This window comes from Etheostoma spectabile, chromosome 4 (assembly GCF_008692095.1).
Source record: "Etheostoma spectabile isolate EspeVRDwgs_2016 chromosome 4, UIUC_Espe_1.0, whole genome shotgun sequence".
NCBI classification, from domain to species: Eukaryota; Metazoa; Chordata; class Actinopteri; order Perciformes; family Percidae; genus Etheostoma; species Etheostoma spectabile.
The window spans coordinates 1464852-1478819 of record NC_045736.1 but is presented as its reverse complement, the minus strand read 5'-3'; the positions used below and the strand labels follow the sequence as shown (position 1 = coordinate 1478819).

General features: G+C 39.7%; 1 protein-coding gene across 5 annotated transcripts in view; it reads left to right on the top strand.

The window, feature by feature from the left end:
• Nucleotides 1-8941: 8941 nt before the first annotated feature.
• LOC116687296 (poly(rC)-binding protein 3) overlaps nt 8942-13968 on the top strand; it is a 194033-nt gene continuing 189006 nt past the window's right edge. For 4 of the 5 annotated variants that reach the window (XM_032512570.1, XM_032512568.1, XM_032512569.1 and 1 more), the window contains exon 1: nt 8942-9132. The gene's annotated coding sequence lies outside the window, so the exon portion shown is untranslated. The remainder of the gene's footprint in view (nt 9133-13968) is intronic. The other variant, XM_032512566.1, reaches the window with a different exon arrangement.

Below are 13968 nucleotides of genomic sequence, written 5' to 3'. Positions count from 1 at the left end.
TGACCATGACAAATCAAAACAAATCGGTAGTACCAAACCAACGTTATTATAGTTTTGTGGTTGTTTGTCTGTTGCACATCGTATATGGATACCCCTCGGCTTCATTTACCTTATTTTTTTACTTTATTTACTTATTGAGTTTTACTCGATAATTTTAACCAACCAAACATGGATTTTTTCAACGTAAATTTGTCTCAATCTTTGTAAAGTTTATTTGCACTTCCCGGCCACCGTACTGTAAACATAGAAGCCTCAATGAAGAGAAGATTTTATACAGTCTGTTTAAAACTCACAGAAGAAAGTAGTAGCATTTGTGATGCATTCGAAATGTATTTAAAAAGGAAATTGTGAACAGGGAGAATCAAGATCACAATTTTACAACAATCATGCAGGCCTACCCTGAGCCCTGAAAAAATATTGTTTTTACTAAAGCAGTATTTAAAATTAGATGTAATACCTACCACCATTTATTTGTTTTCTGTTATTTAAAATATTTATGAACTACCTGGTCATGCCAGATGTAATTATTCCACTAAATTTTGAAACAATGCAATCACCCATTTCAGCAGTGCTCCCCCTGCCCCCCCCAAGCAAACTCCGCGTCAGCAGAGCAGCACCTCTCAGGACCACTAATTAACACGTACCTCATTTGTTTAATTCATACAAAAAGTGACTGATGAACTGAACTTCTTGGCTTCCAATGAGATGATTCATCGTATGGTTGCCAGGCAACTAGCTTGCAAACATATGGTGTAGATATGGTACGTTATTTAGTGAGCTTTAGTGGCCTCCACCGCCATGCTAGTCAGCATCACTGGTGGTGTGGTGACTGCTAGCCATCTGGGGATTGCAACTCTCTAGGATGGTGTATGCAGTGTGTACCAAGCACCGAGTGGATGTACTGTGTCTTTATATATAAATAAATAAATAAATAAATAATAGTGCCTTGTTTTACAAGGTATAGCATGGCACACAAAGCTAACTAAAACTACACTGAAAGCTATGCTAATTTTGTGATTAATTTATGTTGTAATGCTAAAGTACTAAATGTAGAGGAAATGGATAGATTTGTCTTTGACTAAAGAAATTCTTGGTCGACTAACTCTGTTAAATAATTGACTTTCAACAGATTTGTAAAACTTTGTATAAACTTTGTATCTCCACAAAGAATTATGCAAAAGAACCTCTCTAAATCTTTTATTTAGCAGAGATGTGCCCATGTCTCTTGGAAATGATTTAGTTAAAGTATCGACTAAAAAGTCTTAGTCTGAGACCAAAACGACCAATTAGTCAACTATTTCACTAAAAGGGGGCAAACGTAGAAATTATGGCATCTGGCAATAAAAGTAAATTGGACCTTTTGCCTTTTTGCACATGCACCGTAGAACTGTGGAGAGTATGTTTACGTTGTGAAAGTTTACTTTGACAGAAATGAGTTATAGCAGCTGCACAGCATTAACACATCCAAATGACAAAAATAGAGTAAGGTAGACAATGAATTTCAAATGCCAAAAAAGACAGCTGTAAGTTTGGGGTTGCAGAAGTTGTTCTGGAGACAAAAGGAAAGTATGGAGAGCAGCAGTGTGAGTTATTGTGTTTTAGCAGGTCTAAATGTAACAGGAAGCACATATAAAAAAAAAAACCTTATACAATCACCCAGAACAGTTTCCAGACATGCTGCTGAAGAAGCAGTTTCATTTTCACAGAAAGTCTTAAAATATCCTAAGACACACATGCCATAGATACATTAGCCACTTTGGGCCCATCATTGCACTGAGCTAAATGCTAAAGTTAGCTTGCTAACAAATACAATGGCATTCTGATGTTTTGCAGGTATAATGTTTACCATGTTAGGTTTGAATGCTAACTTTTGCTAACTAGCACTAAACACAAAGTACAGCTGAGGTTGATGGGAATACTATTAGCTAACGTCACCAACGTCATTATAATTCATCCCTTAGGAGACATGAATGTCTGAATTAAATTTAATTCCAAGCCAAACAACAGTTGTTGAGATATTTTACTTAACAACTATCCACCTTGGGTAGGTGCTAAACTGAAAAGGCAGGTGTTGGCAAAGGCCAGAAGGATTCATCCATGAATGACTGTACAAAATGTTGTAATAATAATAATAATAATAATAATAATATGCAAATATCACACCTCTACTAATCTGTGCACCTTCCCCAGGTTTTGGATCCACTCCTTAATTGAAAGGGTTCTTCCTTGGCTAAACCATCCCACCAGGTATCATGAAAGTCGGGGTGGTAGTACAAAAGGACAAACCAAGACAGCTTGATTTAAAGTATAAAATATATTTGCCTCTGCCACATATGCTTTATCCTATACCAGGACACCACAGATAGTATGATGGACATGGTCCATCATACTATCTGCATGTCCATCATACTATCTGTTTGTAACTGACACTCACCACCTAATCCTGCACATTTCTTGGCACTAAGCCTATACAGCAGATCCACCGCACAGAACTAGGCTTACAATTTGTGTAACCATATCAGTCTTTTCTGTGCTCAGAGTATTGAAATTATGACTCACTATTTATCATATTATATTGCGCCATCCGGTACAATCATGGAAAATGTGGTCGTATACTGTACATTTTGCCAGACAAGATCCATAGCTTGTAAACATGTAACCAATTCCCTATTAGCTTGGTTTTGAGACAGTTAATTTTACTATACTGTTTAGTTCCCTGGGCATGTATACTAAAACAGCCCTGTATTTCAATACAGTGAACATTGTAAAAACTTTGCTGGTGTCAGATTCTTTCAAGTTTCCCATTTCAATAAACTCATGCCAAAGTTGGTATTAAATATTGGGAGCCTGAAGGCATCGTCCTACATGGCATGTAATTTAGGAATCAAGCACAGCTGTATTCATCCATGCGTCCACCCTGTAATAAAAAGCGAGCATTCCATAAAAATAATCAGTAAATACAGTCACTTCCCACTCAATTCCATCAAATCTGCCTCTTAAGCATCTCCGCCCGCTGGGCAGCCTTACGAGAGCTCTGAGGCTTATTTTAATTGACTGGTGGGGCTCAGTGTCGCTGCAGTGTCCCTGGTTGAAAGAAAAATAAACTAGCATCATAACTCCTGTCCGATTCGTCAATGTCCTTGGTAAATCTTCAGGAAAACAACATAACTTACTGAGTGGCATATACTGAATTAAAGTCTTCTTGACTGAGTAAGGTCAGAGTGGGTGTGGGGGATGGTTGGGATGTAATAACCCACAGCTGGCTTTGCTGCGAAGTGCTATCACACTGGTTGCCGGAGGAAAGCTATATTTAGTGGGTGCTTAGTAATAGCTAAGTACAGTGAAATGATCCAGTCTGGGTAATGATACAACAAGGTGACAACCAGATATTGGGGGACTTAATTACATTCGGGGCGGATGCGAAAAGCCACACTTGTCAGATCTGGGCTCTGTGTTTATTGGACGCCAGTGACTCGCTGTCACATTACCCCAAATCTAACAATGTCTTAACACTGCACTCACCACTTAGTTACAGAGCAACTTTGTTTTGTGAACTCCTATTGTGCTTAATGTGAGAGAAGAGCAAGCTTGTTTTTGTATAATATCAACCTCACCGAATTTAATGGAAAATGTTTTAGTGGACAGGTAAATGGAATATCTTTCAATTTTCTTTTCCATTGTACTGGTGGGATTTTTCAGTGTAAAATATTGCCAAATTGCTGACATTTTGCTAACATTAGCATGAGTATTTATTAGACTACAGTCTGTTGGACTCTTCACAAGCAGACCAAACCGAGAATCATTTCTTCTTCCCCACTCTAAAAACAGAAGCTGCCAGGGCGACTTGCTATGTAAGCTACTGTTTTTAGAACTGTGAAGAAGAATAGATTTCCAGTAACAGAGAGCTAATGTTAGCAAATTTGCAATTATGCAGGTGAAACTAACTCAAAGTAGATTTTTTTTCTCTGGGCTAAATTCCGTTGTATCTGATCAATGCATAGACTCACGTACTCGCCAATACTAAACCAGCATTTTAAGCAGAATCAGAGGCTTTTTTGATACTGGTATTGATATTGGAACAACTCCCCATGGAAATTAGTTTAAAGACCTGCCATAAGTTATTAGTACATTACCATTCTAAGCATTCTGTCTCTAACGGCACCACCATGTTTCCCCATCAAATTAGAGGCTAACAATGAGGCCTAGAGCAACATTTGTTTAGTGTCTGAGGTACTTGCGGCCCACCGCAAGGCTTTTCACATTTCAGTGACATTTAGATAGATAATGAGTAACAATCTCCCAGTCTATAAATCCCCTTGTGAATTTTATGGCATTTAAGTCTATTTTTTACCCCTCCTATCTTTAAATATTTGATGAAGAGGATGTTATCCAGAGTGGATATTCCTGGCATTGGCTTTTACCACTTCACCATACCTGCTCTCTCCTTTACAATGACCAATGTACAGTATGTTGCTCTAAAACCTATCACCTTTACATTTATGAGGCATAACTCAAAGTCAAGGTACAGCCACTTCCTGTCAAACAGGCTTGAGGTACAGAGGAGAAAAGATCCTGGCTTACCCCACTGGCCAATTCTGATTTTGTATCACTGATTGCCTTTCCCATAATTTACGTAATATATTTTAATGCATTTGGTGAAATGCATATATTATGTATTTTTATGTATGGCTGTCACTTAGCAGTACTGAGGAAAAATTATTATTCAGCTCTTGGCAAAGTTCTGAGCCAAAACATAGCAGCTCCCAGGAAATATAGCAACGGTTTGGTACTTTTTATCAAAGAAAAACCTAACACTAGACCAGTATGTATCTAGTCTGGTTAAACAAACAACGCTTCCTGGATAATTGCCTGACATCTAGCGCATGGCCTACACACTGGATGTCACTCACCCTCCGCTCTCTGTGTGTTGCCATTCTCAAACTCTGTTCTCTTTGAGAAACAACAAACTTTGAGTTAGCAAGCTACACCCTAAAAAAGGCAAGTTAAAAAAAAAGTGAATCGAGCAACCAGGCAGGCCTGCTTGGTTTTTTCAGTGAATGATTGTAAAGATTTACAAAGAATATGTTAACAGCATTTACAATCTAACTGGAACATTTGGGGCCGATTGTAGAGGATCGCTGCAACTGCTTATTTCCAACACCTGTCCCTAGAAGGGTCCCTTGTGTGAACAGTCAATTTCATTTAGTATTGTATGTGGGATTTTCTTTTGTAAGGTGCACATGTTCCACCAAAACAAGTTCCTTCCTGAGACTATTTTGCAGAGGCACCGTCGCTGTGTCAGGAGTTCAGCACCACCCAAGATGACTGTGTTTGGTTCAAGAAATGCAAACAACCCAGAGGGATTTTTTCTCCTATCCCAGAATGTATGTGTGCAGGAGAGACTCCACACATACAGACACGTATTTATGAGACTTTTTATGAACTACCAACAACGAAATAACCAATAAAAACTTTATTTATCATACTTCTGTCTTTTGCATCTCCTTCCTAATGAGACCTCAGTGACGGTGTAATTCACAATTCCCCCAGGTCAAGTGTACAGTGACAGTTCCCTGCTACCTCACCAGCCTTACACAGCTCACTGGCCATGGTCATCAGTGTAGCTGGTAACATATTCAATCTGACATCTCCTTCCATCTTCTAATGAATTTTTTATGTCTCTTCTTCTTCCACTCACACGCAGACGGGGCTCGTATCAGCCCTGTTCTGTAAAACTATGCTTCTGTAAATGTGTTGCCTTTTGAATCTGTAACCCCTGTGCTGCTTTGGCTATTGAACGCTTCACCGTAGGTTTCATACTGATTGGATTGTCGAGAGACAATGTAATGCAACAGTGTTGCCGCAATCAGAACATAATTCACAATCATTGCATTGTCGAGATACAAAAAGGGAAGAGGATGTGAAACATAAATATCCATGAAATTATTTTTCTGAATAGGAATCCTGCCAGCGTTTTCCCTATATTTGTGGAAGACAAAAACTAAACAATTTCACGTAATTTTGGACCAATATTATTAACATATGTGTCTAAAATGTTGGTAAAGCTACAGCAGATAAGTCCACCAACTACAACCATTAGATCTAAGAAAAGACTTTCAGTTACATTCATGTAAGGTGGTGCCACAAATGGTGTGGGTGCTCTGCCTAAGCATTATAATGCATGCATGTCTAATTATAGACTCCATTGTACAAGCAACACTCCAGTAAGGACCACTGCGGAGGGATATTCTTTCTCATGCATCCCCTCCATCGATTTTACAGAAAGATAAACTTCTGGATTTTATTCTCCGCTAAACTGACAGCTTGATGCAACACTTGTGCTGTGCATATCCGACCATGTTATAATGCACTCTGGTATTGACAGCCTCATTGATTCTCAGGGCTCCTGCAAAAGATCATTGAGAAAGCGAGTAATGCGATAATCTGCAGGCCCTACACATGCAACGGTTTTATCTTGGTAAAGAAATACCTTTGATCTCTAAACTCTTCACACAGCTGTGTGAACTATTGCTTACAAGAAATGTCTCATCTAAATGCAAATAGGAATTTTAAATAATAAAAAAGCTGAGTTACTTTAATGTAAAGTCTGAAATGAATGCTGCCAGATTTATGTAAAGACTGCAGCAGCACAGAGTTAAATACACAGAGAGAAAGAGAAGATCCACATTTACTCAGCTTTAGGAGTGCTGTAATACATTTGTCAGTGTCCCTCCCTAAATTTTCCCCAAAAAATGCATGAATGAAATTATAAAAAAGTAACACAGCAAAATGCTTAACATTCAGCACGTGATCAGACAGGATTTCCCCTGTTCCATTATGCCAATGCCCCCTCTCCACCCAACAGGTCACATTAACATCATGGTTATTTCTGTAACGGTCCTGTCATGCCAGAATAAAGACCGTGCTTGAATACCAAAAAGCCATCACTTTAACAGATACATGAAGCCAGCAATATTCCACATATATGTAGCACATAATCTATTTCTGAAAATGCAAAAAGACATTGTCAAGCCTATTCAGATAAAAGTTTGTCAAGGGATCATGGATGTATTATAAGAACTGGATACTGGCCCCAAGGATGGCCCCTATTCCATCCAATAGGACTTGCCAAAAAAGCTTGTAGCTTCTGGGTTTACATTAGGGGGTTTGTGGCTCACTGAATATGTCATAGATGTTTTATATTAGCAGGTTACCAGATCCCAAAACGGCACCAAAATTGGCTGCTTTTCCTGGGGCGCGGAATTTGCATACTAGTGTTTCCTTGCGCTCACCCCGTCTGCAAGTTAAATCGTTTTTCTCGAATGGAGGATATTTATAAAATATAAAACCTCCATGGATTTCATAGTAGAAAGAGTTAAAAATTGACGTGGGTTGACATTTCTGCTGAAATACCACAAGTGGCCACTGGAACAAATTGGGAGCACGGCTGAGCGGCAGCACCATATCCAGGGCTTATAATACATCAATGCAAGGGATGAGCAGCAGGTGAGACATGGCAGGAAAGACTACTACTAACTACTAGTGTTCCCTGGAAACCCCTGTCTAAATGCAGCCATTACTTTTTAAAAACTCAGGTGCCCATGGGCAAGAATGAAGTGCGTAAGAATGTGTGTAAGCCCTGTGATAGACTGCCGGCCTGTGCAGGGCTTGCTCCCGCCGCTTGTCCAATGCATGCTGGTATAGGATCTAACCCCCCCTTCCACTCTGAAAAGCGGTAAATTGATGGATATTTTCCTTGGGGACTAAGTTATTGTTAAAGCTTGTAAACATCAAGGTGAAAAACGCTGAGTCTCACAGCAAAAATATAAAAAAAATGAAAATAAAAAAATAAAACTGCCCCCCCCCCACACAGCTGGCGGCCTCTGAGATTACCCTGCATCCCTGAAAAAAAATCTACCTTTCAGCAAGTCGCCAAGCTGCGTTTGAGGACAAAAAGAACAACGGAAAAGTCCTGCTTCTTTGCACTGTTCTTGATGTAACAGTACAACTGGCGTTTCCTGCTCTTCACTGTGCAGAACGAGCAGTGGAACGGTGATGTGCATTTCATTCCTCAACCTGACAGTTCACCATTGATCATTTATCACGCTGGGTGCTTGCGAGAGCCATCGATTGAGCAGGGGCGAGGGGAAATAAAATAAGACTTGTGGAAGTGAAACATGATTATTTAGTGAACATTGGAGCAACTACGCTGGATGGTATTTCACACTTTGGTTCTTCTTCTCTGCTCAGTGTTGTTGATGAGCGCAGTAGGAGAACGCCGAGTGTAAATGTGCTGTACGTGGCAGCAGGGAATTGATTAAGTGGGTGTGCGTGAGAGCCTGTGAATGTGAACACAGGCATGTGTTCCTTCCTTTGCATGCATGTGTGGCTCGTTTGACCAAACATGAGTAATTCTCAAACTCCAGCTGACGGAAGCCTCTTTTTCAGTGTGGCTGCAGGGTTTGTGCCGGGTCTGCAGAACAGCATGCAGTAACATCGGGCCGGGTTAAGTGGCCCGGAATCTAATCACTCTAATGTCTGTTCCAGCCCTAAATCACACTCACTGGCTGGACTACGCTTGGTCCGTCCTTCAAAAAAATAAATAAATAAAGAAGCTTTTTTTCACCACTCCTTCCATATTGTAATTATTTCAACTGGATATGAGCTATTTCACTTATTGGCTGGGGCAAGGCACCGGCTGCTTCCCCTTTCATTGGCTGCCTGAACACCTCTGTGACCGCCTCCCATTGGCTGCCTTGAGGAGAGTGGGAGGAGATCTTACCCCACCCTCCCCCCTTGGCAGAGCGTGTAAATCTAAAGACTCTTTCTCTGCCTATTATCTGAGTGACTCGGGGTTCTGGTGTCTGCCTCTGACCGTGTGTGTGTGTTTGTTGGTGGGAGAAAAGAGATAAAGAGAGAGAGAGTAAGGGAGGGAGAGGCAAGCAGCGTTTCTTCTCCCCCTTTAGCCTCCCCGTCTCCCTGCTCCCTGTCACTCCATCCTTCCTCCCCTCTCCTGGACCACCCTCCAACCCTGCTTCGAGCCTGGACCGAGACCCCTCTACCACCCAGACCACCCCGGGACCCTTTAACTCTCCTCACTTCTCCGTCCAACCAATCAAAACCTCTGGGCAGGTAAGCCTCATTTCAGCCGGCACTGAGGCTTTAAAAAGTACTTCCCGCCTATTCTTCTGCTCTTGTTTTAGTTTTCTTCACACTCAGTTGTCTCTGTTCCGTCTCTGGACTCTCCATCTTTCCTGTATGTATGTTTTAAATGTTCCCTGCAGCGCTTCTGTCCCTCTCAGAAAAGTGACACAATTGCAGGAGATGATATCAGCGAGGTCACTGTATTTTTCTTCTTCCTCTGATATTCTGCCCTGATATCAACTTCCCCCTCCCTCTCCATCCCACAATCTCTTCATCTTCTCTCCTCGTGTCTTTCGCAATCTCATACCCTCCGGCTTTTCAGTATGCGAAAATTCAGTGGGAAAGTGAGTCAAGTCTTTTATTTTAAGGTCTGCCCAGAGCACAAGTTGTGAAGGACAACATACTGTATTTTGGATACGGAAAACGCATCCCTAATTGATTTTTTGAAAAGTGTTTATGTTTCCTTGGGTGATGGCTATTTATAGGTGCTGACGTGACAGGCACACGTGCTTTTGCTAGGCCACTTTCCTGATGCTGGGACTGACATGACCGTCCACTGGCTCCAGAACGCATGACATTGCACAAAGTGTAATGACTTTACAAGGCAGCGACTTGCTTGATTGAATCAAGCAATATTTCTAGCAGGAGAACTCCAATATTAACATGGCCCATAAAGCATTCCTGGCAACAGCAGAGGAGACAAAAAATAAAATGAAATAATGACTGCTTAGTTCTCCATCCGCACATCCTGTACTTTATCAGGAAGGGGAAGTGGAGAGTGTGTGTGTGTGTGTGTGTGTGTGTGTGTGTGTGTGTGTGTGTGTGTGTGTGTATTCGTGAGGGAGACAGAGATACTGCTAAAGTGCTTTAGACATCAATACTGCCAGCCTGGAGATTTTAAAGCCACTCTATCATGTCTGAAAATTGGAACTTACAACAATGTCAACAACTGAGGAAATGCTCCTCCTTGTGTGGGGGTTTGTTTCTCTGGAGTGTTTTTGTGAGGAGGAGGGTATGGTTTTAACGTTTAAATATGACTGAGGAGCAAATATGGAAAAAAACGAGATGTTTTTAAATCACATATTATATTATCATAATATTTTAATTCATAAATGGCATAATTAATTCATGTTATTCTTCCAAAGTCTTAGATAAATCAATTTAAAAACACATTTTCATAATCCGATCACAGGTCAGGTATCCTGCCCTATTTAAGGCATCTCAATGTGCATGTTTTTTTATACTATTTTTATCATGCAATTATATTAAGATCTGTGTAACTATCATCTTTAAAAAAAAACAGACTTCTATTAGACAGTTTGACCTTTCTTTCTGTGATCATCATTTTCTAACCTACACAAAATCAGCATCTGTGACAAAGCATCCTGGGAATGAGGATCTTCCCAACAGGGCTGCCTCGAGGGAGAGCAGCATTCACCAGAAGGCTTTTATTGTGATAGTTTAGAACAGCTGAATGAAACCAAAAAAACAAAATGCTTGGCACTTTGATTTTGCATTTTTATGATGTTTTTGACCATAAATCAATGAATTGCGTATTTATGATGTCACACAATTGTGCATTCAGGTGTTGGGTTGTTAGTTCATTAGGATGTGTAAATTGGGTGTTTTTACTACATGAAGATACATGCAGGGGTTTTGCCTGCACTGGCCCTCAGATGCTCAGCTGGCCCTCAGCCAAAGTCACAACTGCTCATCCTCCCTCTATTAACCCTCACTCAAGTTTCCATGTATCATCACAAAGAGCCAGTTGATACAGCAGGAGCCATTAGAACCTCAACAGAGTCCAAGCTGAATGCAAAGTTCTATAGATTGACTTTAGAGTATATCACAAGCACTCAGCTGTACTGTGTGAATAACGCATCGTCATTACACAACAGATGACGTAATTCTCAAAGGAAAACTATCCCTCCGTTTTTGAGAAAGTTGCTTCATTCAGTCCTGCAACAACTTAATGTCACAAACCTTAAACACCTAATATCTTAAAATCGCCATGCTGTAAGTAACATAGTCCGGGTTTAGAGGATTGCCAATGTAGGTATGAAAGACACAGAGAACTAAAGAAACTACAAAATAAAATGGCTTTGCTCTCCAAACATAACCGTCGTTTTCTTCCCACCACATGAGCCCAGCAGCTCTGATGCAGCCCTATTTGATGAACTTACTGCACGTCAACTCTCAGTATAAGCTCACATAAGATGCATACATAAAGTCTCTGTAGAACGAGATATTTACGAGCCTCAGTGATGTGTTGCTCACACTCGTGCTCGTGCCTTTGTAAGCCACTGCTTTGAGCTTAAATGGAGTTGGGTGCAGTTAATGCAGACAATGAGTGTGGCTCGCCATGTCACACCAGTTTTACACTTTCCCATCACATAATGCCACACATGTCAGTTTGGGTGCACTAGGTGTTGGGGAGGTTTGGGAACTGATTTGGGCAAAACACACACAAATGTAGCAGCATATGAAATGGGAGAGGACAGCTTTTGTTTTTTAAATGTCATTGAGAGAAGACGGGGATGAAGCCAAGGACGGTTTACGACTTGCTCGTTATTTTTCAATGAATCCTCGGTAGTTACATGTTGCACAATGTCAGGAAAATATGCGATAACGCGGTTGAATATTGCGATAACACTATTACTTACGATAAATAAACAGATATCAAAGTGATCTCAGTTCTGCATTTCAGCTGCTTTCAGTATTGTGCTGGTACACGACAAATTAATTGTTGAATTTAAAACAAATGAAAGGAAAATACTTTTGATGGTAAAAATTTAACATTGAATTGAATATAAAACAAAAAAAACAATGGCAGTTTTATTTTAAATTGCAGCTTTCTACTGATATAGTCTTTTAACTAACACAAAAAAGCTGTGTGTTCCTTGATATGTCGCAGCCTTTCCCGATATATTAATTTATTGTACAAGTCAATATGGAGAAAACCAGATATCACCGTTTTTTTGACCAAATACCTCTATCGATATTGTGGCGATATTGTAGTGTTGACAACTGATGCTTTAACAAAATATCTTCACACTTTGATTTAATATAAATAATCTTTAGTAATGTGGATATAATGACTAAGTGGGGAAAAGGCAAATAATAGAACTGCTAGAACAGTCTGGTAAAATCACACCAATTTATTGTAATACAGCCTTTAAAACCAGGAAAAGACAACACTTTTGTCATATCACGATATTTCAATATCTAAAATCGAAGACATCTAGTCTCATATCAGAATAGATATATTGCCCAGCCCTGATGTTGTTTTGTATTCTCTAGAAATGTCTTCCTCAAAATGAATTCTCAAAGTATTCCTGTTGCCATTGCTTATTTCTCATTTGGAACAACCACACTACAAAGACATGGATTACATGTATCCAGTATATTCAGTAAGCCTTGCTTCCTTCTATGTAAAGCCAATGCTCTGCAAGCAGCTGGCCCCTTTGTGCCTTGGCTCTTTTTCGAGCCGTTCCGGATCTCCTGCTGGCCTGGCTCAGGGCACAGAGTGTGCCGGGGTTTCCTGGGTAGGGACTGGCTCAGTGTGAAAAAGGCCACTGACACTGACTGCCTGTCGCAGGATGATGGAGAGCAAATGGACGTAGACAAAGTGGCTGCAGAGGAATTTCTGAGTTGGTCTGTAGTGTGCTGACTTTAGACATTACTTATTGTAGAACTAACTGTTAACTGCAGTTTCTCCTCTATGCCTCCATGGTATTAAAATTCCAGGTAACAGTCGGTAGGTAACATTAGCAGATAAGCCCGTTGACAGCAACGTTATTGTTCATGTTTTGGCACAATGTTTCTGACCGTAGTGGTCATAGTGACTGAAAGTGTGATGTGAGATGCTAAAAAAAAAAAAAAGCTGAAAAATATTCTACAGGAAAGACTGAACTGGCATCTACTTTTCCACAATAGGAATTATAAAGAATAACCTTTTAATAGGCTGGATCAAAGTCACATGATGTGTATGAATTAAATTTGGATGAACTGAAAATTGTTACCAAAGTTACAAACATCCAAAGATTGTGTTGCTGCAAAATGAGTATGAATGAAACGTCGATAATGTGGCTATAAATCTAAAACAATTTGAAGCCCAAAATGTGTAATATATGAACAGCGTTCAGAAAAGAATTGGATTTTGGTAAACAAAGAACATGATTTAGAGCAATTATAGAAAGTTTAATTTTAAAAGGTTGAACATTTTATATAATATAATTACAAAAATCTTGGAACATATTTAGTATTTATTTTGAATCTTAGAAAATTTGAAAATAAGAGTCCAAATAAAAACCTGCTTTAGCTTTTTATTAGCTTTTTGTTTACTTTAAGGTTGTCTGTCGTTTGCCTTTCCCAAGAGTCACACAGCAATATCTGCACACAAGAGACACAAAATATTATTATCAAACTCTTTATCACTATTTTATATTAGATGCTGGACTTTATAAATTTTTTCAGATGTCTTTAATCACATTTCTTTAATTTTCAAAGCCAGGTATTTCTATTGGTAATTTGTCAAAAGTTTCTGTTACCGCTGTGACCCGTTTTCTATTTCCACATCTATCTGTCCCTTCTCAGGTCTCTCAGTAAGAAAGCTTTCATATGAGCAGGTACATGAATTCATACAGTCAATAACACATCCATGTACCTAAAGGACAACACACATTAATAAACATTTCTGTAAATGTGATGATGAAGGTGATTAGCGTTATGAATGGCTTCTGTTTGACTCGGGTGTCTGGGTCTGTTTCCCAATGGTTCAGTAAACATAGCAGCAGCCCCCCCCCCCCAAAAAAAAAAAAAAAA